Source organism: Erythrolamprus reginae, chromosome 12 (genome assembly GCF_031021105.1).
Source record: "Erythrolamprus reginae isolate rEryReg1 chromosome 12, rEryReg1.hap1, whole genome shotgun sequence".
Lineage (NCBI taxonomy): Eukaryota > Metazoa > Chordata > Lepidosauria > Squamata > Dipsadidae > Erythrolamprus > Erythrolamprus reginae.
The window spans coordinates 27,499,136-27,524,507 of record NC_091961.1 but is presented as its reverse complement, the minus strand read 5'-3'; the positions used below and the strand labels follow the sequence as shown (position 1 = coordinate 27,524,507).

The window sequence follows — 25,372 nt, the reverse complement described above, 5'->3', positions numbered from 1 at the left end:
TGGGCAAGGGGGCGGTCTACAGGCCGCATCCGGGGCCCCCACCCGCTGTCTGTGACCGGCCCGCCTGCTATGTGTGGCCGCGTAGCTGGCCCTGTTTCTCCCGCCCAACAGCTGATTTGCCTCAGGGGGCGAGGAAGCCAAGCACTAAACGGAGGGAGAGCGAGGCCAGAGTTCCGGTTTGGGCAGCGCCGCGGGGGTGTCTGTATGTGTGTTTGTTTGTCTGTGTATATGTGTGTGTCTCTGTGTTTGTGTGTGTGTATTCTGAGGGGGAAAGGGCGGCGCTGCCCCAACCGGAGCTCTCGCCTCGGCCTCCCTCAGCCTTTCGTTTTAAAGCTCGCGCTCAGCCTCCGCCCTCACACACACACGCACGCACGAGGCAAGAAAACAGCTCTTTGCCTGCCACCTCAGCCGCACACACACACACACACACACACCCCCGAAATTAAGGTGAGATAAATGAATAAATAAAAATAAAATAAATAATAAATGTGCGGGGAAAGGGAGGAGAAACAAATGAGAGAGAGAGAGAGAAAAAAAAGGGGGGTGGGGAGAGGGAGAAATACACAGAACGAGAGAGGCCTGGAGGGAAAGAAGGAGAGCGAGGGGGGAAAGAAAGACAAGGGAAAGAGAAGTGGGAAGGAGGGAGGGAAAAAGGAAGGAAGGAATGAATCGAAGGAAGGAAGGGAACAAGGAAGGAGGGAGGGAGGGAGGGATGGAACAAGGAAGGAATGGAGGGAACAAGGAAGGAGGGAGGGAACAAGGAAGGAAGGAAGAAGGGAGGGAACAAGGAAGGAAGGAAGGAAGGAAGAAGGGAGGGAGGGAACAAGGAAGGAAGGAAGGAAGGAAGAAGGGAGGGAGGGATGGAACAAGGAAGGAATGGAGGGAACAAGGAAGGAGGGAGGGAACAAGGAAGGAAGGAAGAAGGGAGGGAGGGAGGGATGGAACAAGGAAGGAATGGAGGGAACAAGGAAGGAGGGAGGGAACAAGGAATGAAGGAAGGAAGAAGGGAGGGAACAAGGAAGGAAGGAAGAAGGGAGGGAGGGAACAAGGAAGGAAGGAAGGAAGAAGGGAGGGAACAAGGAAGGAAGGAGGGAGGGAGGGAACAAGGAAGGAAGAAAGGAGGGAACAAGGAAGGAAGGAAGAAGGGAGGGAGGGAACAAGGAAGGAAGGAAGGAAGAAGGGAGGGAGGGAGGGATGGAACAAGGAAGGAATGGAGGGAACAAGGAAGGAGGGAGGGAACAAGGAAGGAAGGAAGGAAGAAGGGAAGGAGGGAGGGAACAAGGAAGGAAGGAAGAAGGGAAGGAGGGAGGGAACAAGGAAGGAAGGAAGGAAGAAGGGAGGGAGGGATGGAACAAGGAAGGAATGGAGGGAACAAGGAAGGAAGGAAGGAAGGAAGAAGGGAGGGAGGGAGGGAACAAGGAAGGAATGAAGGAAGACGGGAGGGAGGGAGGGAACAAGGAAGGAAGGAAGGAAGAAGGGAGGGAGGGAGGGAACAAGGAAGGAAGGAAGAAGGGAGGGAGGGAGGGAACAAGGAAGGAAGGAAGGAAGAAGGGAGGGAGGGATGGAACAAGGAAGGAATGGAGGGAACAAGGAAGGAGGGAGGGAGGGAACAAGGAAGGAAGGAAGGAGGGAGGGAACAAGGAAGGAAGGAAGGAGGGAGGGAGGGAACAAGGAAGGAAGAAGGGAGGGAGGGATGGAACAAGGAAGGAGGGAGGGAGGGAACAAGGAAGGAAGGAGGAAGGAATGGAGGGAGGGAGGGATGGAACAAGGAAGGAGGGAGGGAACAGGGAAGGAGGAAGGAATGGAGGGAGGGAGGGAACAAGGAAGGAATGGAGGGAACAAGGAAGGAAGGAGGAAGGAAAGGAGGAGGAGGAATGAAATAAATGGAGAGACAGAGGAAGGAAGGACTATTTGGGGGGGCGTAATTTTTTTTTCTCAACATACTTTCAAACAATAGAGTGTGTCATTTAATTTTCCATGAATAAAGTGCGGTATTTTGTTAGTAACTAATATCAATCATCAAAAGAGTTGCAAAAGTTTTTTTTTTCTGATTACATTTTATTTTATTTAAATTCCCTCCTTAATGTTCCTTCAAAAAGTACAAGGCCAATTATATTTCTAACTTATTAACCTTTATGCCAAACTGCTTCCTTCTTTCTTTATACATTTTTCTATAAACCAATAAAACCTTGTGCAGCCAATCAGATGTTAACAAAAGAAAATTAAAAACAAAATGTAAACATATACGAATTTCAGACTTCTTCCACCCCTCAAAATAGCACATTCACCTAAACCCAATTTTAAAAATTATTTGAACCCATCTAACATTTAGCCAATTAATACTTATCTACATTTCTTACTTAATTATTAATCTTAAATTTCAGTCAATTTGAGAGAGAAAAGAAAAAAAATTCTAAATATTCCCTATTTTTAATGAATTAAAAATCATTAACATCATTAATCTCCCCAACAATTCTAAATTCAATTCCATTTATGCATTAATCCAAATCAGTATCAACTACTGCATATCTTTTTATAATCAATACTTCTAACTTTATTAAAACAGATCAGCAATCCCTAAATTCATATATCTAAATATAAAAAATAATTAAAGTCCGGCCCATCCCAATTTATCATGCGGCCCCATGGCAAAATTAATTGCCCATCCCTGCTCCATAGTAACACACAACACCATGATCGTCTCTTCTCGACTCGGAAGACAGATAACTGCAAAGAAAAACTGTATTTCATTAAACGAGTATCTCATTGAAAGAAATTAAAATGTAGGATCCTACTGAAACATTCCTTAACATTCGCTTTCTATCCTCAGCTGTCTAGCAATTTTGCCTACTACAAAAAGTCTTGATGCTACTATTTTGTGTTATAGCCACTAGATGACGCTGTTATTCACCACTATGCCTTTGCTGGTTTCAACTCCTTTAAAGTTTATCCAAGGGAAAATGCAATTTTTGTGATGATGGAAGACAGTGGAGTTAAAAAGCCAGTGTGAAGTGGGGTTCTATTCCAGCTCAGTTCTGATTATTAGTTAGGAAGGAAAATCCTGTGAGTTCAATTTCTTAAGTTAGAGCTAGAAGGGGTTAAAAAATAATATAGCCTTCGGGAGTTTTGCATTATTATTTTTATTTTTTTATTTTTTTTATTTTGTCAAGTGTGTATCGGTAGTATATATAGATATAACAGGCTACAAAAATGGTGGAAGGTCTTAAGCATAAAACTTATCAGGAAAGACTTAACGAAATCATTCTATATAGTCTGGAGGACAGAAGGAAAATACGGGACATGATGGAAAAATTTAAATATGTTAAAGGGTTAAATAAGGTTCAGGAGGGAAATGTTTTTAATAGGAAAGTGAACACAAGAACAAGGGGACACAATCTGAGGTAAGTTGGGGGAAAGATCAGAAGCAACGTGAGAAGATATTATTTGACTGAAAGAGTAGTAGATGCTTGGAACAAACTTCCAGCAGACGTGGTTGGTAAATCCACAGTCACTGAATTTAAACATGCCTGGGATAAACATATATCCATTGTAAGATAAAATACAGGAAATAGTATAAGGGCAGACTAGATGGACCATGAGGTCTTTTTCTGCCGTCGATCTTCTATGTTTCTATGTTTCTATAACACTATTTATGTACATGAGATGGGTACTAATAAGAAGGAAACATTAAGACAGGGGTGGTAGGCATGCTAGTGCACTTTTACACGCCCCTTACTGACCTCTTAGGAATCGGGTGAGGTCAACAGTGGATAGTCTAAGGGTAAAGTTTTGGGGTTTGGGTGATGAAACTACAGAGTCAGCTACTTGGTTGCTGAAGTTGTATTTCCTACAGTCGAGTTTGGAGTGGTTTACTTTAAGTTTGTATGTGCATCAACTACTTTGTTGCTGAAGTTGTATCCATGCATCAACTACTTGGTTGCTGAAGTTGTATTTCCTACAGTCGAGTTTGGAGCGGTTTACTTTAAGTTTGTATGCTGTGTGCTCATGTATTGTTGTGGTTGAAGCTGTGGTAGTCATTGACAGGAAAGACATTGCAGCAGATGGTTTTATGAGCAATGCTTAGGTCGTGTTGAAGGCGACGTAGTTCTAAGCTTTCTAAACCCATGATTTCAAGTCTGGTTGCGTAAGATATTCTGTTGCGAGTAAAGGAGTGGAGGGCTCTTCTCGTAAAGTATCTCTGGGCGCTTCCTAAAGTTTCCTTGATACATTTTTCATTCCTCTACTTTCAAGCTTACGTGGATCAGGTGGTGTGGTGGTGGTTATATTACTTCTCAGAATGGTCCTCAGTCAAATCTGTCAAGCTAGATCTCCAAAAAGGGAAATTGTATGTTGCAATTGCAACTCCCTAATAACGTGATTACAAGAGGCCAACCGAGGTTCAGTTGTGTCTCGCCTCTGGACTCACATCCCATCCTTCATGCCTCTTTCCAACCATGCAGTGAACTGTGTCTTTACACAACACAATGTCTCATCTTCGGATATCCATCCTTGGTGACCTCTGGCTAGGGTCTAGGTGGGTTTTAGAATCATCATGGGTGAAAGCAGTTTTGTTTGCAAGTCTAGCGTATGGCACAAACCAAGGGAGGGGAAAATATTTACAGTGTTCCCTCGATTTTCGTGGGTTCGAACTTCGCGAAAAGTCTATACCACAGTTTTTGCAAAAAATACTTTCCGGTTTCCCCCCCTATACCACGGTTTTTCCTGCCCGATGATGTCATATATCATTACCAAACTTTCGTCCACCTTTAATAAATATTTTTTTTAATAAACTTTAATAAAGAAACATTTCATTTATTTCATTTATTGGATTTATATGCCGCCCCTCTCCGAAAACTCGGGGCGGCTTATAATGGTGAATAATAATCTAAATGGTTGCTAAGGGAATGGGAAATTGCAATTTAGGGGTTTAAAGTGTTAACAGAAGGCTTGTGATACTGTTCATAGCCAAAAATAGTGTATTTACTTCCGCATCTCTACTTCGCGGAAATTCAACTTTCACGGGCAGTCTCGGAACGCATCCCCTGCAAAAATCGAGGGAACACTGTAATTCAATAACTGGATTAAGAGTTATGAGTGAGAGAAATAGAATTTGTATTGGTGTACTGGTTGCCTATTGTTAGTTTTTAAAATTATTCTTTTTGTCATGATTGATGTTATGTGCAGTCCAGAGTCACATTGGAGTTGGGCAGCCTTGTCAAGAAACAAACAATGAGATTTTCTTTTTATGTTACTTGTAATTTTGTAACTGTTCATTGTGTTTTTTGTTTTGTCAAATTTTGTTTGTTTCGGTGTATATGTTTTTTTTCCTTTGTGTGTTTTGCAAATATTGTAAATACATCAATGTATATACTTTTTTGACTATACCTTTTAAAACAATTTAATAAAAAATACTTTTTAAAAAAAAATTAAAAAAAAATTTTCATACAAGATTCTTATAAACTTTTATATACGTTGATTTTTACTATTTTAAAATTGATAATTCAACATATTCTATAGATGTTAACAAAATACTTCTTTTCCCCCCCTCTTTTTTTTAATTACAACGATGACTTCCGATTTGAGCGGAGTGACTGTACCTCCACTAAATGTTGTATGTTATATTTGTCGTGTTTGTTTTTTTGAAAATTAATAAAATATATATATTTTTAAAAAGAAACAAACAAATCACAATTAAGTCCTGCAATATGTTTGCAGTTTTGATTCCTCGGGCAAGCTATCCTACTATTGTATTGGCAGTTCTGTGTTAGCAAAAACTTCAGAAGAGAAGGATTTAGGGGTAGTGATTTCTGACAGTCTCATAATGGGTGAACAGTGCGGTCTGGTGGCAGGGAAAGCAAGTCGAATGCTTGGCTGCATAGCTAGAGGTATAACAAGCAGGAAGAGGGAGATTGTGATCCCGCTGTATAGAGCGCTGGTGAGACCACGTTTGGAATACAGTGTTCACTTCTGGAGACCTCACCTACAAAAAGAGATGGATCAAATTGAACGGGTCCAAAGACAGACTACAAAAATGGTGGAAGGTCTTAAGCATCAAACTTATCAGGAAAGACTTCATGAACTCCATCTGTATAGTCTGGAGGACAGAAGGGAAAGGGGGGACATGATCGAAACATTTAAATATGTGAAAGGGTTAAATAAGGTTCAGGAAGGAAGCGCTTTTAATATGAAAGTGAACACAAGAACAAGGGGACACAATCTGAGGTGAGTTGGGGGAAAGATCAGAAGCAACATGAGAAAATATCATTTTACTGAAAGACTAGTAGATCCTTGGAACAAACTTCCAGCAGACGTGCTTGGTAAATCCACAGTAACTGAATTTAAACTTGCCTGGGAGAAACATACAGTATATCCATCCTAAGATAAAATACAGGAAATAGTATAAGGGCAGACTAGATGGACCATGAGGTCTTGTTCTGCCGTCAATCTTCTATGTTTCTACCAGCTTTGAACCCTACAGTTAAATGTGCTCTATAAGGAGCTGTCCAACAAAGTGTTCTTATGAAATACAGGGAACTGTCCAACTAAGAAGTCAGAGCTGGGAGTAAATTGTTGCATAAGGGTCAGATTTATCTATTTATTTTATTAATTAGATTTCTATCTAAATAACTATAAAAAATATGAAAAAAAAACATTTTAAAAGTTTCCATGTACACTCACACATATTCATCTAGTCTAATCATATCCATCTACTATGCAGCTGGAGACAATCCCATCACTCATGGCCCCCATGCCTGCCAACAGAGCTAGGTTTTTAATGCTTTATGAAAGACCAGGAGGAAAGTGGCGGTACATATCTCCAGAGGGAGTTTGTTCCAGAGGGATGGGGCCGCCACAGAAAAGGCTCTTCCCCTAGGCCCCGCCAGTCGACATTGTCTGGCTGACGGGACCTGGAGAAGGCTGCTGAGATACATGATTTTGTTCAGATTAACAGACTTGGAAGGGACCTTGTAGGTCATCTAGCCCAACCCAAGCAGGAGGGGACCCTACACCCTGAGTTATTTACAAACTTCCAGCAGACGTGGTTGGTAATTCCACAGTCACTGAATTTAAACATGCCTGGGATAAACATACAGTAGTCCCTCACCTATCGCTGGTGTTACGTTCCAGACCTGGCCGCGATAGGTGAAATCCGTGATGGGGAATTTATCGACTGATAGTACTTATTTAAGTATTTATATTGTAATTGTTTGGTACGTTTTCATTGTTTTAAGTGTTTATAAACCCTTCCCACACAGTATTTATTTTAGATACAGTATTTAAATACAGTATTTACAATTTATATATATATATATATATATATATATATATATATATATATATATATATATGTCACATGTTTGGTTTTTTTTTGCTGAATTTGAAAATTAAGGGAGACTAGGATAGATCTATTTCGGCCTTATTTTGGCCTCATCAGCTAGCCATACCCACTGGGACTTGAACCTGCAACATATATATATATATATATATATATATATATATATATATATATATATATATATATATATATAAAAATATATATATTTTAAACCTGCCGATCGAGTTCGGTGGGCTGTTTAAATCTGCCGATCGACTTCCTCAGAAACCCGCGCGATGAAGTGAAGCCGCAGTAGGTGAAGCGCGGTATAGCGAGGGACTACTGTATATCCATCCTAAGATAAAATACAGGAAATAGCATAATGGCAGACTAGGTAGACCATGAGTTCTTTTTCTGACGTCAATCTTCTATCTATCTATCTATCTATCTATCTATCTATCTATCTATCTATCTATCCATCCTATTTATTAGATTTGTATGCCGCCCCTCTCCGTAGACTCTATGTTTCTATGACACCAAACTGATGATGCATTTAAGACCCCCTTCCATCTAACCCCACTCAATTCCTACATGTCAAATCTGGAGTTGATTTTATACAAATCTGAAGATATGGTGGGTTCCTGGCTGGGGATACTTTGAAGATTGCTTATTGTTGCTGGTTCCAGTGTGGTATCAGCCCTGTTAGAATTTGCTCATAGGTTTTGTTTTTTTTAAACAGAAAATTCTGAGCAAAACAGTGAACTCTTTTCTTCTGTAAATGAGGTATTCTACATTATGGTCACAGAATACATAAAACATATTATAAGAAGTGCAAATTGCTGGGCAAGACAGCTTCGAAATAATAGGAGGCCCGCTGAGTTCTCATCTTCATTTTACCAGTTGTTTACTCTGGCAAAGTCACCTCAAAAGTCAAGAATTTTCTCATGTGCGTGGAAGATTTCTCCACAGTGCGAAGACCTCTTATTGCGATGTTTTGAAAAGTGTAGTGTGATGAAATGTTTAATTAAATCATTTAATTAAAGCCCGCTTTGAATATTCTTTAATTTCAGTTTGGGAGGCAGGCATTAGCCATTTCAGTAGATTGCCTTAATGCAAAACATTTAGGATATGCAAATATTTATATTTTTCTATCATGGTCAACGCCATTAAATCCACTAATGTTTCTTCAGCGCCATTAAAAATGCTTCCTTCCTAAGTTAAGTTTATTTATGCTGAAAGTGAGTTTAGCAGGACTTATTCCCGACGGAAAATTCATTGTATGAGTCTGTCTTATTAGGAAAAATACTGCAAATATGTCGAAGTCCCCGTAATGAAGTCGCTGAAGAGAAACAAATTAGCAAAACACAGAAAAGTATTTTAACAAGCAAATAAACCCATAAACATTTTCTGTTTACAAAATCTAAAAGTAGCAATAGCACCTAGAACTTATATACCACTTTATGGTGCTTTGCAGCCCTCTCTAAGCAGTTTAAAGAATTGCCATATTGTCTTGAACAATTTGGGTCCTCATTTTACCCATCTTGGAAGGATGGAAGTCTGAATCAACCTAGAGCCTGGTGAGATTCGAACTGCCAAACTGCTGGCAACTGGACCAGATAATCTCAGGGACCGCCTTCTGCTGCACGAATCCCAGCGACCAGTTAGGTCCCACAGAGTGGGTCTTCTCCATGTCCCGTCAACTAAACAATGCCGCTTGGCGGGACCCAGGGGAAGAGCCTTCTCTGTGGCGGGCCCGGCCCTCTGGAACCAACTCCCCCCAGAAATTAGAATTGCCCCCACCCTCCTTGCCTTTCGTAAGCTACTTAAAACCCACCTCTGCCGTCAGGCATGGGGGAATTGAGACCCTCTTTCCCCCTAGGCCTTTACAATTCTATGCATGGTATGTATGTATGTATGTCTGCTTTTTATATTAATGGGGTTTTAATCATTTTTAGTATTGGATTATTATTGTACGCTATCTTATTATTGCTGTTAGCCGCCCCGAGTCTCCGGAGAGGGGCGGCATACAAATCCAATAAATAAATAAAATAAATAAACAAACTGATGATCAGCAGAAGCAGCTTGTAGTATTGCAATGCACTCCAATCCCTGATGCCATAGCTCACAAAAAATCAAGTGCTTCGGACTTAAAATACTTAAAATAAATAAATTGAAATTCTATCATAAACAGGTTATCCTGAAATTCTAATTGATTTTAGTGGGTAGGCCATGCTTGGTAGATGCTCCCATTAATTGTGGATTCTGGATCATCTTTACCTTTTAATATAACCATCTTTTGCAACCCCAAGGTAGCCTAATTGCATAATAACATCCCATAATATGAACTGCCTCTTAATTTGCTACACGGTGAAGCTTTACACGACAATGTCTCATTAAAAGGTCAAATATGGATAATTCTCCAGTGCACTGCTGCGGAGAGTCCAACATGGGTGATACTTCAGCCTGAATGGTTAGGGACTGAGTTAAATTAGAATATTAATTAGCTCCGCCCTGTAGCCACCCGTTACAGCTCAGTCTTAAAAACTCAGTCGTAGTGATAGGGACTAGAGTTTTTTTCTTTCTTACTTAATAATTGTTTAAGTTGATAATGTGTATAAATAAAGTAATGTCTCTTTTCCTTTTTCTTTCCTTTCCACAGAATCAGAAGAGGACAGGTAGGATCAGGTGTCTACCCTCCGTGGGTATAGCCTGCAACTATATACCTCCTCAGGGCCTCTGCCCTCCGAGGGCACAGCCCAGAGGTATGGCTCTCCCTAGGCACGGTCCCTGGCCTCCGTGGCCATAACCCTCTCAACATGCCTAGTGGTCAAGACTTGAGCTGTTGGCCAAACTTAACTTCACTGAGCCTAGAGGGGTGGAGGTACAGTTGCCTCAGAGGCACCCCCCCCTCTTCCCCTCTCCTCAGCTTCTCATAGAAGACATTACCGGCAATCCAAGCCCTTTCCTGTCGGGCGCGTTCAGGAAACCGCCGAATTTGGCGGCAATGCACCCAGAGCAAACACCGACTATCAGCTAATAGGCGCGAGGGAAAGTAGCATGCCCGACGCTTTGGCAGTTTCACCGACTCAGGGAGACAGCGCGCTCGCTTGGAAGCAAAGGGGGGGAAATACTTAGTAAATAAATTGAAATTCTATCGTAAACAGGTTATCCTGAAATTCTAATTGATTTCAATGGGTAGGCCATGCTTGGTAGATGCTCCCATTAATTGTGGATTCCGGATCATCTTTACCTTTTAATATAACCATCTTTTGCAACCCCAAGGTGGCCTAATTGCATAATAACACCCCATAATATGAACTGCCTCTTAATTTGCTACACGGTGAAGCTTTACACGACAATGTCTCATTAAAAGGTCAAATATGGATAATTTTTCACGAATTCCTCCGGGCTTTTTGTCTTAGGAGCGATTCATAAGAATTAAGAGTAGAAAATGGTTATTATGCTTCTGAGTAGACAAAGGGATTTGCTGTATTTCAGGCAGGTACAGAGCCACTGCATTCATTGATTCTTGTTCCCTTGAGCATGTGCAGGTGACAAAGCCTTAATTGTGGATGAAATTTACTTTTACTTAATTTGGAATGGGCTGGGTTTAATTCTATGTATATATGACATATGTGTACATACATATTACACACAGGCACACAAAAATATACATTATCTACTATATAAACTGTATGGGCATGTACACACACAGCTCTTCTAAAATTATACACATTCAACCTCATTTACTGTGAAAGGAAAAACATACCCAGAGCCCAGAAGGGGGAAAAAAAGAAAAAAAATTCAAAAATTTTCTACTGGTTCTGCATACCTGACCGTACCCTATTGTGGTTAGCTCTGCCCCAGCTCCTGCCCCAAGGAATGTGGAGGTGGATGTGGGGGAGACATCCACATGCCACAGGCCTGTTTTGCTCCCAGTAGAATCTGCTGACGAAGCCTCCTCTGACCAAGGAAGTGTGAGTGACAGGGAAGAGGGGAGTTTGGCAGACAGCCCGGGAGGAGATCAGTCATCTGTATCATCCCTGGATTCTGAACAAGAATTAATGACTCATCCACACATGCGTAGAGTGATGCATAGGAGACAACAACTGAAGGATTATTACAAGAGAAAATGAGGCCACCTATGGTTGGGTGGGGCTGCTGTAATTAGTGCTACAGATAAAAGTGCAGCCTGGTGTTTTAGCCTCATGGCAGTTTATCTGAGTCATTGTTTCATCAAGATCATGGTTTTTGCTGTTCAGGATTGGGTGTGTGGACTCTCTGGACTTTAGAATTGGACTCAATTTCCCATGTATTGGGTGAGCAATTGGACTGCATTTAACCTGTGCCTTGTGTGTACCAGAAAATCCCTTTGACATTTAAAAAGGGAGCTGTTTCTGTTTTTCTGTTTATAAAAACTCTTGGGTTTTCCTTTTATTGTGTGGTGTGTGTCTTCCTGGACTAATTACCCTGTAATTACGGGCGGTTGAAACACGCCAGCAGAACATACCCATAGGAGCCCATCACTGCTTTCCCGTCGCCAGTGAGGAGTTTTGTTCATCAGATACATACTCATTGTGGCGGAGGGAGAAATATCTGCCTCTGCCTAGGATTGAACTCACAGTCTCCTGATAATGAGTATGAGAGCTCCACCTCTAGGCCCCTGCACCACTCTTTCAATAAATAAATAATACTCTTGCAAAAGAAAAAAAAAGGGACTTAAACTGGCAAGCATGAGGAGGAACTACTGTTTTTATTTTTCCTTGCATCGCCCTAAATGTTTGCATAATTTTGGGTTGTCGCTGTTGCTTTTTTTTTTTTTTTTAATTGCTTTCTGCCTTTACAAGTTTGCTAAAGGGAACCAGGAGACTTTGCTCCATACGGCGTATGTGTTTGAACGTAGCGCATTAAAATAATTTATGGAAGGCTTCACTGTCTCCCTCGGCGGAGAAGGTGGTTGGACGAGAGGATAAATCTTTAAAAGAATAATGTTTTCAGAATCAGGCTCCTTGTCCTCAAACCCTTTGATGTATGAGAGCAAAGGTAGGTAGGACACCTGGTGAAATATACATGAGATCTCTCCAGCAGAGAATAGCAAGAGTGGAGGAAATATTAGCGTTTACATCAAAACTCAATTGGAGCACTCGTTTCAAGATGATAGTTTATTATGCTGAATGCAATTTAGTCCCGCAAGGATTATTTCCTCCATCTGTATGACAGACACTCTCATAGATATAGGCTGGGTTCTCTCGCCTCCCTTCTCTCGCGCTCTCGCACTTTTTACCTCTACCTCTCTACCAATTATTCTCCCTAGAAGTTGACATTTCTCAGTGTATAATTCATCCATTCCGCCTCCCCGAAATCTTCTGAAGGTTGGGAAAGGAGAAAGGGAATAAACCAGGTTTATTCCAGCGCACCGTGTCCTAAAAGACCACAAGCCCGGTCTTCGGTTGGCACAGGTTGATGTTGTTCTCCTGGCCTTGATGAAATGAAATTGCATTTGCATCCGTAGAGGAATCTGTCTTGATGTCAGACAATTCTGCCAAAGAGAAGGTGGAAGATGGAAATTGGAAGAGGGAGGAAGGGGTGGAGGAGGAAGGGAGGGAGAGAGAGGGGGGAGAGGGAGAGGGAGGGAGAGGATCGTGATGGAGTTGTACATTGTCTTTTCTCCAGCCAGATGTACCATTTATTCCACACTTCATGGCATCAGACCAGAATACCTCCGGGACCGCCTTCTGCCGCACGAATCCCAGCGACCGGTTAGGTCCCACAGAGTTGGCCTTCTCCGGGTCCCGTCGACTAAACAATGTCATTTAGCGGGACCCAGGAGAAGAGCCTTCTCTGTGGCGGCCCCGACCCTCTGGAACCAGCTCCCCCAGGAGATTAGAACTGCCCCCACCCTCCTTGCCTTTCGTAAAGTTCTTAAGACCCATCTCTGCCATCAGGCATGAGGGAACTGACACATCTCCCCCGGGCCTACACAGTTTATACATGGAATGTTTGTGTGTGTGTTTGCTTTTAATAATGGGGTTTTTAGTGTTTTTTAAATTATTAGATTTGTTTTTTACATTGTTCTTGTTATTGTTGTGAGCTGCCCCGAGTCTACGGAGAGGGGCGGCATACAAATCTAATAAATAATAATAAAATAATAATAATAATAATAATAATAATAATAATAATAATAATAATAATAACTTTGTAGAACTCCAACAAATATATTCTCATCGTGCCCAGAAAGATAGAAATATCTGCCTCTACCTAGAATCGAACTCACCGTCTTCTGATTGTGAGGCGAGAGCTCCACCTTTAGGCCACCGCACCACAAGAGCGATCGCAGCCCGTCCTTTGAAGATATTATTCTACCTTGTTCCTAAACCTTTTAGCACCTGGATAGCAAACACCAAAGACCCCTTTCCGCGGTAAGGTAATCGCCTTAATTAGTGTAAACCCGAGCAAACCGAGAAGCATCTTGACGTTTTAATAGAACAGCAGAAGGAAAAAAGCAAGAAAGCAACTCTGACCTCCTCATCTCCATCTGTCGGGTGAAATTAGACAGCTGATGGCTGTCATTAACATTTTTTATTTTTTTTTTGCAATTTGGAGTGATCTATAGTTGCGTACGTTTTGTAGAGGGTCAACGGTTGTGGAACTGAAAAGGATTAATCTTTCCCATAACATTCATCTAGTCCACATTCTAGCGATATTTTTCTCCTGCATAACGGCGCACATAATATACGTTTTGGCACAACGCTGCCGTAGATTCTCGTTCGGAGCTCATCAACAGCTGCTTTGGCAGGCTGCCTTGTTCCTCCTGCCTCGACATCAGTCATTTTCTTCTCATAAAAAACGATGTCATCACAAGGCAAATCCAATTTGGGGTCTGGGAGAACATCGCCGAGGGGAAATTAAGCTAATTCGGAGTGATGGCAAACCTGATTACTACATGCAACCGTGTCACCGTTCTCGGGAAGCCCTTTTGGATTCACCCAGGCTGTGAGGAATTATAAGCACGGTGAGATGGGCAGAAATTTCGTTCGTCCCGATGTTTTTATGAAATGATACGGCTCCTGACAAACAGACCCTGGGAAAAAGAAGAGGAAAGTGACTTCTGAAAATGTCAGCTTGCTTCTTTGAAAGTAAAAAAAAGGAGAAGTTTAGGGGAGTTTTAATTTAGAGTCAGTCTGTATATTGATTGATTTGATCGATTGATTTATTGGATTTGTATGCCGCCCCTCTCCGGAGACTCGGGGCGGCTAACAACAATAATAGAACAGTATACACAATAATCCAATAGTAAAAACAATTAAAAACCCATTAAAGTAAAAACCAAACATACATACAGACATACCAGGCATAAAATTGTAAAGGCCTAGGGGGAAAGAGTATCTCAGTTCCCCCATGTCTGATGGTAGAGGTGGGTTTTAAGTAGCTTACGAAAGGCAAGGAGGGTGGGGGCAATTCTAATCTCTGGGGGGAGTTGGTTCCAGAGGGCCAGGGCCGCCACAGAGAAGGCTCTTCCCCTGGGTCCTGCCAAGTGGCATTAGTTGACGGGACCCGAAGAAGATCCACTCTGTGGGACCTAACTGGTCGCTGGGATTCGTGCAGCAGAAGGCGGTCCCTGAGATAATCTGGTCCGGTGCCATGAAGGGCTTTATAGGTCATAACCAACACTTTGAATTGTGACCAGAAACTGATCGGCAACCAATGCAGACTGCGGAATGTTGGTGTGACATGGGCATATTTAGGGAAGCCCAGGATTGCTCTCGCAGCTGCATTCTGCACGATCTGAAGTTTCCGAACACTTTTCAAAGGTAGCCCCATGTAGAGAGCGTTACAGTAGTCGAGCCTCGTGGTGATAAGGGCATGAGTGACTGTAAACAGTGACTCCCGGTCCAAATAGGGTCGCAACTATATGTACAGGGGGTGGACAAAAAAATGGAAACACTTTGCAGCTCTTCCGTGGAATCCAGATTTGTGAAGCTCCCTTCGAACAGTTTTTTGTGGAAATTGGATTCTGTACATGTCTATTGAGCTCTGCAGTGATTTTAGGAGCTGTGGTCTTACGATCCGCTCTAACAATTCGCTTTAGAGTCCGAGTTCAGACAACTTCAACTTTCAACCAGACCTGTGCTTGGCTGAGGACATTTTCCCTTCTCTTTCAAAAGCAGTCATGACTTTTGAGACCTGACCTCTTGAAACGCCAAACATTCGGACACTTTCTGTTACACTAGCGCCTGCCATTCGAGCACCAACAATTTGGCCTCTTTGAAAGTCTGACAGGTCTGCCATTCCTAGAAGGTTGTGACCAATTTCCTTACATTTCTGTAAAAAAATATATGCGTAGAACACATATGACACGACAGGCTCAATTCCCATTGCGGTCTCAAACAGACTTAGCAAAACACAACAGTTGGGTTGACATAACGCCCAACGCCTTAAGACAGTGTTTCCCAACCATGGCAATTTGAAGATGTCTGGACTTCAATTCACATTTGCTGGCTGGAAAATTCTGGGAGTTGAAGTCCAAATATCTTCAAGTTGCCAAGGTTGGGAAACACTGCCTTAAGACAAACCACTTGATAGCTTAACGCAACGGCCCAGTTCGTGCAATGTGTCAAAACAATATATCGGTTTTCAAAACAGCTTGGCCTACAATCTTAACTCAATTGGCATGATCCTAATCTGCCGTTCTAACACAAAGTCAGCCAAAGTAAATTTTCAATAGCCCTCCCAACAGACCTTGTGTTACAGCCTTTCATTGTTCTTCAAATAAACATAGTGTAAATCCCTGGGTAGCTGTCACTGAGACCCAAGTCCTGTGTCTTACGCTTAACAAGTGCCAGCAGCATAGTAACATCACAATAAGTTGTTCTCCCTTTCCCCACACACACACACTGGGGAGCAGTTGCCAGATACCAATTTTGTTCTAATTTGGGAAAAAAGCCAGGTAGGATCCCTAACTTGGGAGGCCCTAAGCAACTTGTAATCCTATCAAATAATTCCAGTATCCTCAATGGACTCTCCACTGCAAAGTCTTCTGAACCCCATGCATTTGTCTGGCTTTAAACCATCCGATACAAATCTAAAGACAATAATGCCCTTTTTAGGAAATAGGCATTAAAGACATCAGCCTTTGCAAATCAGGATAGATTTAAGGGGCTTCTCGTTTGATTGACGGGGGTCCGCTAGCCTTAGGGCCCATCTAGTTTGGAAGCTAAGCGCTGAATACTTGCTCTTTGATTTCAGGAAATTATGGGTGACTGACAGCCAAACCTGGATATATGAGAGCTTAGTTCGCTTTTTCTTACTTTTCATGCGTTAGCGCAATAAGGAATTGTCCTGCTATAGCTCATAATGCTATATCAATATGAATCCTCAGAAGTAGAAGTATCAGGCTTAGATAGAAATGTTAGAAGTAAGCGGTGGAAGAAGGTACAGGTTGGAGATTAAACATCCAAGAATTAGATTTAAGAGAGGAATTTGGGAGGTAAGTCACAATAATTAAAAAAAGCACAGCAATTAAACTTTCATGGCAGGCAAGGGACAATGGACAGATGATAATTCATCTTATTTCTATAGTGTTTTGATTTACTCGTCTTCTTTCCTACTTTTCATGCATATTAATGGGTTATTAATCATTCTTAGTATTGAATTACTATTGTACACTGTTTTATTGTTGCTGTTAGCCGCCCCGAGTCTCCGGAGAGGGGCGGCATACAAATCCAGTAAGTAAGTAAGTAAGTAAGTAAGTAAGTAAGTAAGTAAGTAAGTAAGTAAGTAAGTAAGTAAGTAAATAAGTACATAAATACATGAATGAATGAATGAATGAATGAATGAATGAAAGAAAGAAAGAAAGAAAGAAAGAAAGAAAGAAAGAAAGGATGGAAGCAGGCAAGGGATCATTGATGGATGTTCTTTTTGTTGTTGTTACGAGTTACTTTCTCTCTCTCTCTCGCTCTCTTGGTCCTTTTTTTTACTCCTCTTTTTCCTCTTTAAGTGGGTGTCAAGATTAGAAGGTAGAAAAGAAAAAGAAGAAAAAATCTCTTTATAAAAATTGAAGGGTGATATGATCAAAAGCTAGAGTAAGAATGGAATGGAATGGAATGGAAGCTAGGTCTTCACAACCTTTCAAAAGGATAGTAGGGTGGGACCAGTATGGACATCAGGAGATAGTTGGTTCCATAATATCGGGGCAGCCACAGAGAAGGCTCCCCCATGCAGGCTCGTCAACTTCCATTGTTTAGTCAACGGGACCTGGAGGAAGCCAACTCCTTCTGATCCGATTGGTCTCTGATAGAAAGGGGGAGGAAGAATCCTATACTTTAACTATGTGTCTTTGCATGGGAATTAGATCTGGTCTTGCCCTCATCTATACCAAAATGCTCTTCTCAATAAACTTTTGTATTCAGGTATTGGATTGTCTCTACCGTACTTGCTTGGCTTGGGTTCTTCAGACGGAATGTTGATAGTTAGCTGTAAATTGTTTTGCATAGGATTGTAGTGGTGTCATCGCGTAACATTTTGGAACTATACCTGCATACTCTCCTGATCATGTGATAAGTTTAGCTGGAGTCACATCCTTAACTTTAGCAGAATTACAGTGCTACCTTTACCTATGAACACCTATACTTATGAACTTTTCTAGATATGAACCGGGTGTTCAAGATTTTTTTGCCTCTTCCCATGAACCATTTAACACTTATGAACCCAAGTCTCCGAAACTGTAACCGGAAAAGGCAGGGAGAAGCCTCCGTGGGGCCTCTCTAGGAATCTCCTGGGAGGAAACGGGGCTGGAAAATGCAGGGAGAAGCCTCCATGGGGCCTCTCTAGGAATCTCCTGGGAGGAAACAGGTCCAGAAAAGGCAGGGAGAAGCCTCCGTGGGGCCTCTCTAGGAATCTCCTGGGAGGAAACAGGGCCAGAAAAGGCAGGGAGAAGCCTCCGTGGGGCCTCTCTAGGAATCTCCTGGGAGGAAATGGGCCTGGAAAATGCAGGGAGAAGCCTCTGTGGGGCCTCCCTAGGAATCTCCTGGGAGGAAACAGGGCTGGAAAAGGCAGGGAGAAGCCTCCATGGGGCCTCTCTAGGAATCTCCTGGGAGGAAATGGGCCAGAAAAGGTGGGGAGAAGCCTCCATGGGGCCTCTCTAGGAATCTCCTGGGAGGAAACAGGGCCAGAAAAGGCAGGGAGAAGCCTCCGTGGGGCCTCTCTAGGAATCTCCTGGGAGGAAACATGGCCGGAAAAGATGGGGAGAAGCCTCTCTGGAGCCTCTCGAGGAATCTCCTGGGAGGAAACAGGGCCTCCACCCTACCTGTGGTTTCCCCAATCGCACACATTATTTGCTTTTACATTGATTCCTGTGGGAAAAATTGCTTCTTCTATTTAAGAACCTGGTCATGGAACGAATTAAGTTCGTAAGTAGAGGCAGCACTGTATTTAGAATCTGTGGTTTTGGGAAGGGTTTCCATGTCCATTTCTTTATCTGCCTTTGTTTTCTTTATCTACTCATGTGGGAAACTAAGCTTTTCATTTTGCCCTTTGAAAAAAAAAATTAAAACAGTCCTCCTATAATTAAAAGCAAGCGATTTCCTGAAAGAATATTCATTAAGGATTTATTTGCAGCTCTGTAATAGGTTTAGTGGCACAGTTTGCTTACACCGAATGTGTTTCTGTTGCATTTAATCCCCCAATCAATAGCACCTTCTTAACAATCACTACATCTTAGTGGCATTTGAGCTTGAGTTGCCAGACATTTAAAAAACAAAAAAATTTCCCCAAGCCTTTGGGCCACTAGTTTGCAATTTCCAAGAGCAGAGTTACATTTTCATGGCTTCATAATATGCTGCTTTTCAAAATACTATGGGGAAAAGGTGATGTCGCTCCAGGACAATCTTCATATTTGAAGCCCAAGATGTGACTACTATCATGGAGTTCTCAGTAGAGTTATATTTTTTAAAACTCATGATTTCATATTTGTTCTGTCGGGCTCTCTGGTAGAATCCTCCCCAAAATTCACAGGTACAAATTTCAGACACACACACGTTTGAAAATTCAAAACAATGTTCTTTATAACGAAAATTCACTTAAACCAAGCCCTCTTTTGGTATAGCAAAGAGCACTCGTCTCCAAACAAACTGGTAATTTGTACAAGTCCCTTATCAGTTCTGTGATACTTAGCTTGCAGCTGTGAGGCAATTCACAGTCCTTCTTCTTTCACAAAGTGAAACACACTTTGCTCTGGTTTAGTTTCAAAGCGGGGAAAAATCAGCACACAAAAGGCCAAAGTCAGTAAAGCAGTCACGAAACACAAGGATCAGATAATCCTCCACAATGGCCAAACCCACAGGCTGCTCTTTATAGCAGCCTCACTAATGACCACAGCCCCACCCAACCACAGGTGGCCTCATTTTCTTTGATAATAATCTCTCAGTTGTTGTTGCCTATGCATCGCTCTCCGCATGCGTGGCTGTATCATTAACTCTTGTTCTGAATCCAAGGAGGAGCTGGATAATTGATCTCCTTCTGAGCTGTCTGCCCCACTCTCCTCCTCCCTGTCACTCATGTCTTCTTGGTCAGAGGAGCCTTCATCAGCAGATTCCACCGGGGGCAAAACAGGCCTGCAGCATGTGGATGTCTCCCCCACACCCACAGTCCTTGGGGCAGGAGCTGGGCCAGAGCTAAGCACAACAACATTCATACAATACACCCTAAAGCAACTTTTCCCCCCCATGGAAATAGGAGCATCATCATTAGAGGTTGGTTGCGGCCGGAACGGCTAATTGCGCCCAGCTCTGTAGCTCTGGAACATGAGTGTGGGATCGAGTGCAATTACATGTCCTGCACCTGTGCAGGTAGAATAATCTTGCACAGGGATGCATGTCCGGGCACGTTTCAGCAAGGTTTTTTGGTTCCCCACATGCAGGCAACTTCAGGAGGCAAGCTGTTCCACAGGTTAATTGTTCTAATTATCAGGAAATTCCTCCTTGGTTCTAAGTTGCTTCTCTCCTTGTTTGGTTTCCACCCATTGCTTATTGTGCTGCCTTGGAAAAGAGCTTGACTCCCTCTTCTTTGGGGCAGCCCCTGAGACATCAGAACACTTGAGTGGTTCTTTACAGAACCAGAGAAATCCATCTAAATCAGAAATGGAAAAGCCAAAAAAACCAGAATTATATTTATTGGGTATTTTCAATAAAAAATAGAAAAAGAGGTAAGATGCATGTCTCTTGCAGCCTGATCGCGATGATATACCATCTCATCAGCGACCTCAGGCCTGCCGGAAAAGCCAGGTCTTAACGGCTTTACGGAAGGCCAGTAGGGTGGGGATAGTCCTGATCTTGGGAGGTAACTGGTTCCAACGAGCTGGGGCCACAACAGAGAAGGCCCTCCCCTGCAGGCCCACCAGCTGACATTGTTTACCTGACGGGACCCGGAGAATGCCAGTCCTGTGGGTTCTTATTGGTCACTGGGAGGTATGCGGTAGGAGGCGGTCTCGAAGATAGTCTGGCTCTGAGCCATGTAGGGCTTTAAAGGTGATAACCTTTTTTTTTGCAAAAATGTTCCCAAAGACCTCTCCAATATGTTGGAAGTGTAAAAAAGAAAGAGGCACGTTCTACCACCAATGGTGGACATGCACACGTGCAAAAAAGTTTTGGAATAAAATAACAAATTGGTTAAAAGAAATAGCAAATGGAAGAAATCGAAAAAACCCCAGAATTATATTTATTGGGTATTTGAAATAAAAAAATAGAAAAAGAAGTAAGATGCCTAGTTATACATATACTAACAGCTGCCAGAATAGTATATGCCCAACAGTGGAAAACAGACAAAATACTGGAAGAAAACATAATAATTAAAAAAATACTAGACTGTGCGGAGATGGACAGGCTATCCAAAAGATTAGAGGGAAAAGAAGAATCAGATTACTACAAAACATGGGCAAAATTTTATGATTGGCTAAAGAAAAGAACAATAAAGAAAGAAATAAAAATTTATGCAAAGAAACACGTCAAATAAAAGAATTCAAAAATTAATATTATGTAAAAGAAGTGTAATTCTCTGATCAAACATCCAAAAAAAACCTGGGGAAACTTTCATTTCCCAAATGTTGTATGTATATGTTTTTATGTATGTTTTTTCTTTTGTCTTGTATGTCACATTTGTAAAAAAAACACAAATAAAATATATAAAAATAAAAAGCCAAACTGTTGATGTTGGCTTCCATTGTCAGTATTTCGACTAGGTTATTTTTTAAAAACTCCGAACGTCTTTAAAAGCTTTACCAAAAAAGAAAAAAAGTAACACTTAATAACATGAACGGAGATTCATACCTGTTTCCCCCCACTAAATGTACGTGAGCAGTAATGGGTTTATTAAAAGAATATTCCCATTGTCTTTCATGCTGCTCCAATAAAGCTTGGGGTCCCTTGGAGCATGGAACAGCTGGCTGCTCTAATTTGAGCAATAGAACATAATTAAGTGGCGAAGTGTACAGTCAACTCTTTGGAAATCACAAAATTGGGATTTTTGCATCGTAACCTTGATCACTTTTGTCTGCGGCGTTCATGGCAACCAACCCAAGAAAAAAGCTCTCATTTGTAAAAAAGGGTTTTGCTTATTGCAATATTTGAAGAAGGTGAAGGAAACAGACAGCAAGGAGGGAAATAGGCAGGTTGGTAGAAGATGCAACTGGGGGTGGGGGACCCAAGGACAGAGCTAAAGATTGCTTGCTATATGTTATTCGGAATTTCAGGATGTAAGAATATCTGCGTCCTCCTCGATCCACAGCTAACATTAGAGAAACATCTTTCAGCTGTGGCGAGGGGGGCGTTTGCCCAGGTTTGCCTGGTGCACCAGTTGCGACCCTATTTGGACCGGGAGTCACTGCTCACAGTCACTCATGCCCTCGTCACCTTGAGGTTCGACTACTGTAACGCTCTCTACATGGGGCTGCCTTTGAAAAGTATTCGGAAACTTCAGATCGTGCAGAATGTAGCTGCGAGAGCAATTCTCTAAATATGTCCATGTCACACCAACACTCCGCATTCTGCATTGGTTGCCGATCAGTTTCCGGTCACAATTCAAAGTGTTGGTTATGACCTATAAAGCCCTTCATGGCACTGGACCAGATTACCTCAGGGACCGCCGTCTGCCGCACGAATCCCAGCGACCAGTTAGGTCCCACAGAGTGGGTCTTCTCCGGATCCCGTCAACTAAACAATGTCGTTTGGCGGGACCCAGGGGAAGAGCCTTCTCTGTGGCGGCCCCGGCCCTCTGGAACCAACTCCCCCCAGAGATTAGAATTGCCCCCACCCTCCTTGCCTTTCGTAAGCTACTTAAAACCCATCTCTGCCGCCAGGCATGGGGGAATTAAGATTTCTTCTCCCCCTAGGCCGTTACAATGGTATGCATGGTATGTTTGTATGTGTGTTTGGTTTTGTATATTAAGGGCTTTTAGTTTGCTTTTAGTGTTGGATTAGTATTGTATACTGTCTATGATTGCTGTTAGCTGCCCTGAGTTTTTGGAGAGGGGCGGCATATACAGTGATCCCCCGAGTTTCGCGATCTCGATCTTTGCGAAACGCTATATTGCGATTTTTCCACCCGATGACGTCACTCCCTTTCTCATCTTTCTTTCTCTCTCTCTTTCTCTATCTTGCTTCTTCCTCTCTCACACTCTCTTCCTCCCTCTCTCATCTCTTTCTTTCCTTCTCTCTCTTTCTCTATCTCTCCCCCTCTTGCTCTCGAGCGGCAAGCGAGCAGCCGGGCAAGCGAGCAGACGGGCGGGCGGGCGAACGGGCAAGCGGAGCGGCCGGGTGGGCGGGCGAACGGGCAAGCGGAGCGGCCGGGTGGGCGAGCGAACGGGCAAGCGAGCAGCCGGGCGGGTGAACGGGCAGGCGGCAAGCGATCTTGGGGTTTCCTCTTTGCCTGGGCGGCGGGAAGACCCAGGGAAGGTTCCTTCGGCCGCCCAACAGCTGATCTGCTCCGCAGCGCGGCAGCAGCGAGGAGCCGAAGATGGGGTTTCCCCGTTGCCTGGGCAACGGGGAAACCCCATCTTTGGCTCCTCGCTGCTGCCGCGCTGCGGAGCAGATCAGCTGTTGGGCGGCCGAAGGAACCTTCCCTGGGTCTTCCCCGCCGCCCACACACAAACTCCACCATCTGCGCATGTGCGGCCATGGAAAAAGGGCTGCGCATGCGCAGATGGTGTTTTTACTTCCGCACCACTACATCCCGAAAAATCGATTATTGCGAGGGGTCTTGGAACGGAACCCTCGCGATAATCGGGGGATCACTGTAAATCCAATAAAACTTGAAACTTGAAGCTTGCACGTTTATTTACTACCGCAGGATTTGCATAGAACATAGTGCTATTTAAGGCTGAAGAGACAGGACATGTTAAGACAGCTTGCCTTAGTTGTGGAGCTATATAGGCCACCAATTCCAGGGTGTAAAAAAGGTAAAGTTCTATATTTAGGCAAGAAAAACAAAATGCACAGGTACAGCATATGCAGTACCTTGCTCACTAGTAGTTAACTGTGAGAAGGATGTTGGAATCCTAGTGGATGATTATTTAAATGTGAGCCGGCAGTGTGCAGCAGCTGCCTAAAAAGCCAATACAGATCTAGGCTGCATTAACAGATGGATAGAATCAAGATCACGTGAAGTGTTAATACTAGTGTTGGGCGAACCGAACCTGCAAAGTTCGGGTTCGTACTGAACTTTGTACGGTTCGGTATACCGAACCCAAATTTTAGCAAAAGTTCGGCAAAAGTTCGGGTTCGGGAGAGCGCCAGGAAGCGCCGCCACCCAGTTGTCACCTTCCGAAACAGCCGGGGTGGTCTGCCGAATGCTGAACCCGGAAGTTCGGCAAAAGTTCAGGTTCGGGTTCGAGAGAGTGCCGGGAAGCGCCCCGACTGTTCCAGAAGGTGACAGCTGGGCAGCGGCGCTTCCTGGTGCTTTCCCGAGCGCCGAACTGCAAAGTTCGGCAAACGTTCGGGTGCCGAACCCGAACTTTTTTAAAAATTTGGGTGCCGAACCCGAACTTTGTTGGGTTCGCCCAACACTAGTGAATACCACTTTATAAGGCCTTGGTAAGGCCACACTTGGAATCCTACATCGCATTTTGGTCAATATAAATGATATAAAAAGAATGTTGAGACTCTAGAAAGAGTGCAGAGAAGAGCGACAAAGATGATTAGGGGACTGGGTTTCATCTTCAGGATCTGGCCTTCTAAAGAGCAGTCAGGGTTGATCTCCTCTAGGACTGACTGGGTGGATCACCTTGCAGTTCAAGGGACTCACAGGAGTCTTCTCTACCACCAGAGTTCACAGTACCCAATGTCAAAGAAGACTAGCTCCCTGCCCAAAGTACCTGGAGAAAAAAAAGAGAGCCTTGTATCAATGTTTTTCTGGGAATGACCCAAGAATCAATGTGTAGGAATGAATGTTTAGGCTCCTCCTTCCCTTCCCAAGAAGGAGGCATTGCTGGTGAGAAAGGTCCCAAGCAGGACAGAATATAAAGGGTGGCAGATGAGCAGGAAGATTCCTGCTTGGTCCATTGTCTCCTTTTATGCAGCTTAATTGCCTTTGAAACAAGCCATCAGTCATTTCTGCAACCTGACAAAAGCAGCCTCTCTCCGTAGTCTTGATCTACTAAGTGAATCTCAGGAATAGCTTTTCATTTGTGGTTGGGGGAAGGGGAGATGAAGGGCGGTAGAAGAAGGCAAAAATAGGGGGGGTTATTATTATTATTATTATTATTATTATTATTATTATTATTAATTAGATTTGTATGCCGCCCCTCTCCGTAGACTCGGGGCGGCTCACAGCAATGATAAAAACAATATACAATGACAAATCTAATAGTTAGAATCTAAAATAACAATAATACATTTTAAAAAGTGTAAAAAACAAGAAACCCCAATACTGTATATAAAAAACATACATACAGTCATATCATACACACACACACACACACAAAATGCTGGCTATAATAGCCACTCCTGCCCCCCTTCCCTGGGGTTGAGGCTGATGCCATATCTGAAACCCGGCTGGGCAAATTTCAGA

At 42.9% G+C, this 25,372-nt stretch overlaps 1 protein-coding gene across 1 annotated transcript in view; it reads left to right on the top strand.

Moving 5' to 3' along the window:
- The first annotated feature begins 370 nt into the window (after window positions 1-370).
- The window catches only part of LOC139174663 (opioid-binding protein/cell adhesion molecule homolog), a 532,821-nt gene continuing 507,819 nt past the window's right edge, over window positions 371-25,372 (top strand). The window contains exon 1 of the mRNA XM_070765161.1: window positions 371-447. The gene's annotated coding sequence lies outside the window, so the exon portion shown is untranslated. The remainder of the gene's footprint in view (window positions 448-25,372) is intronic.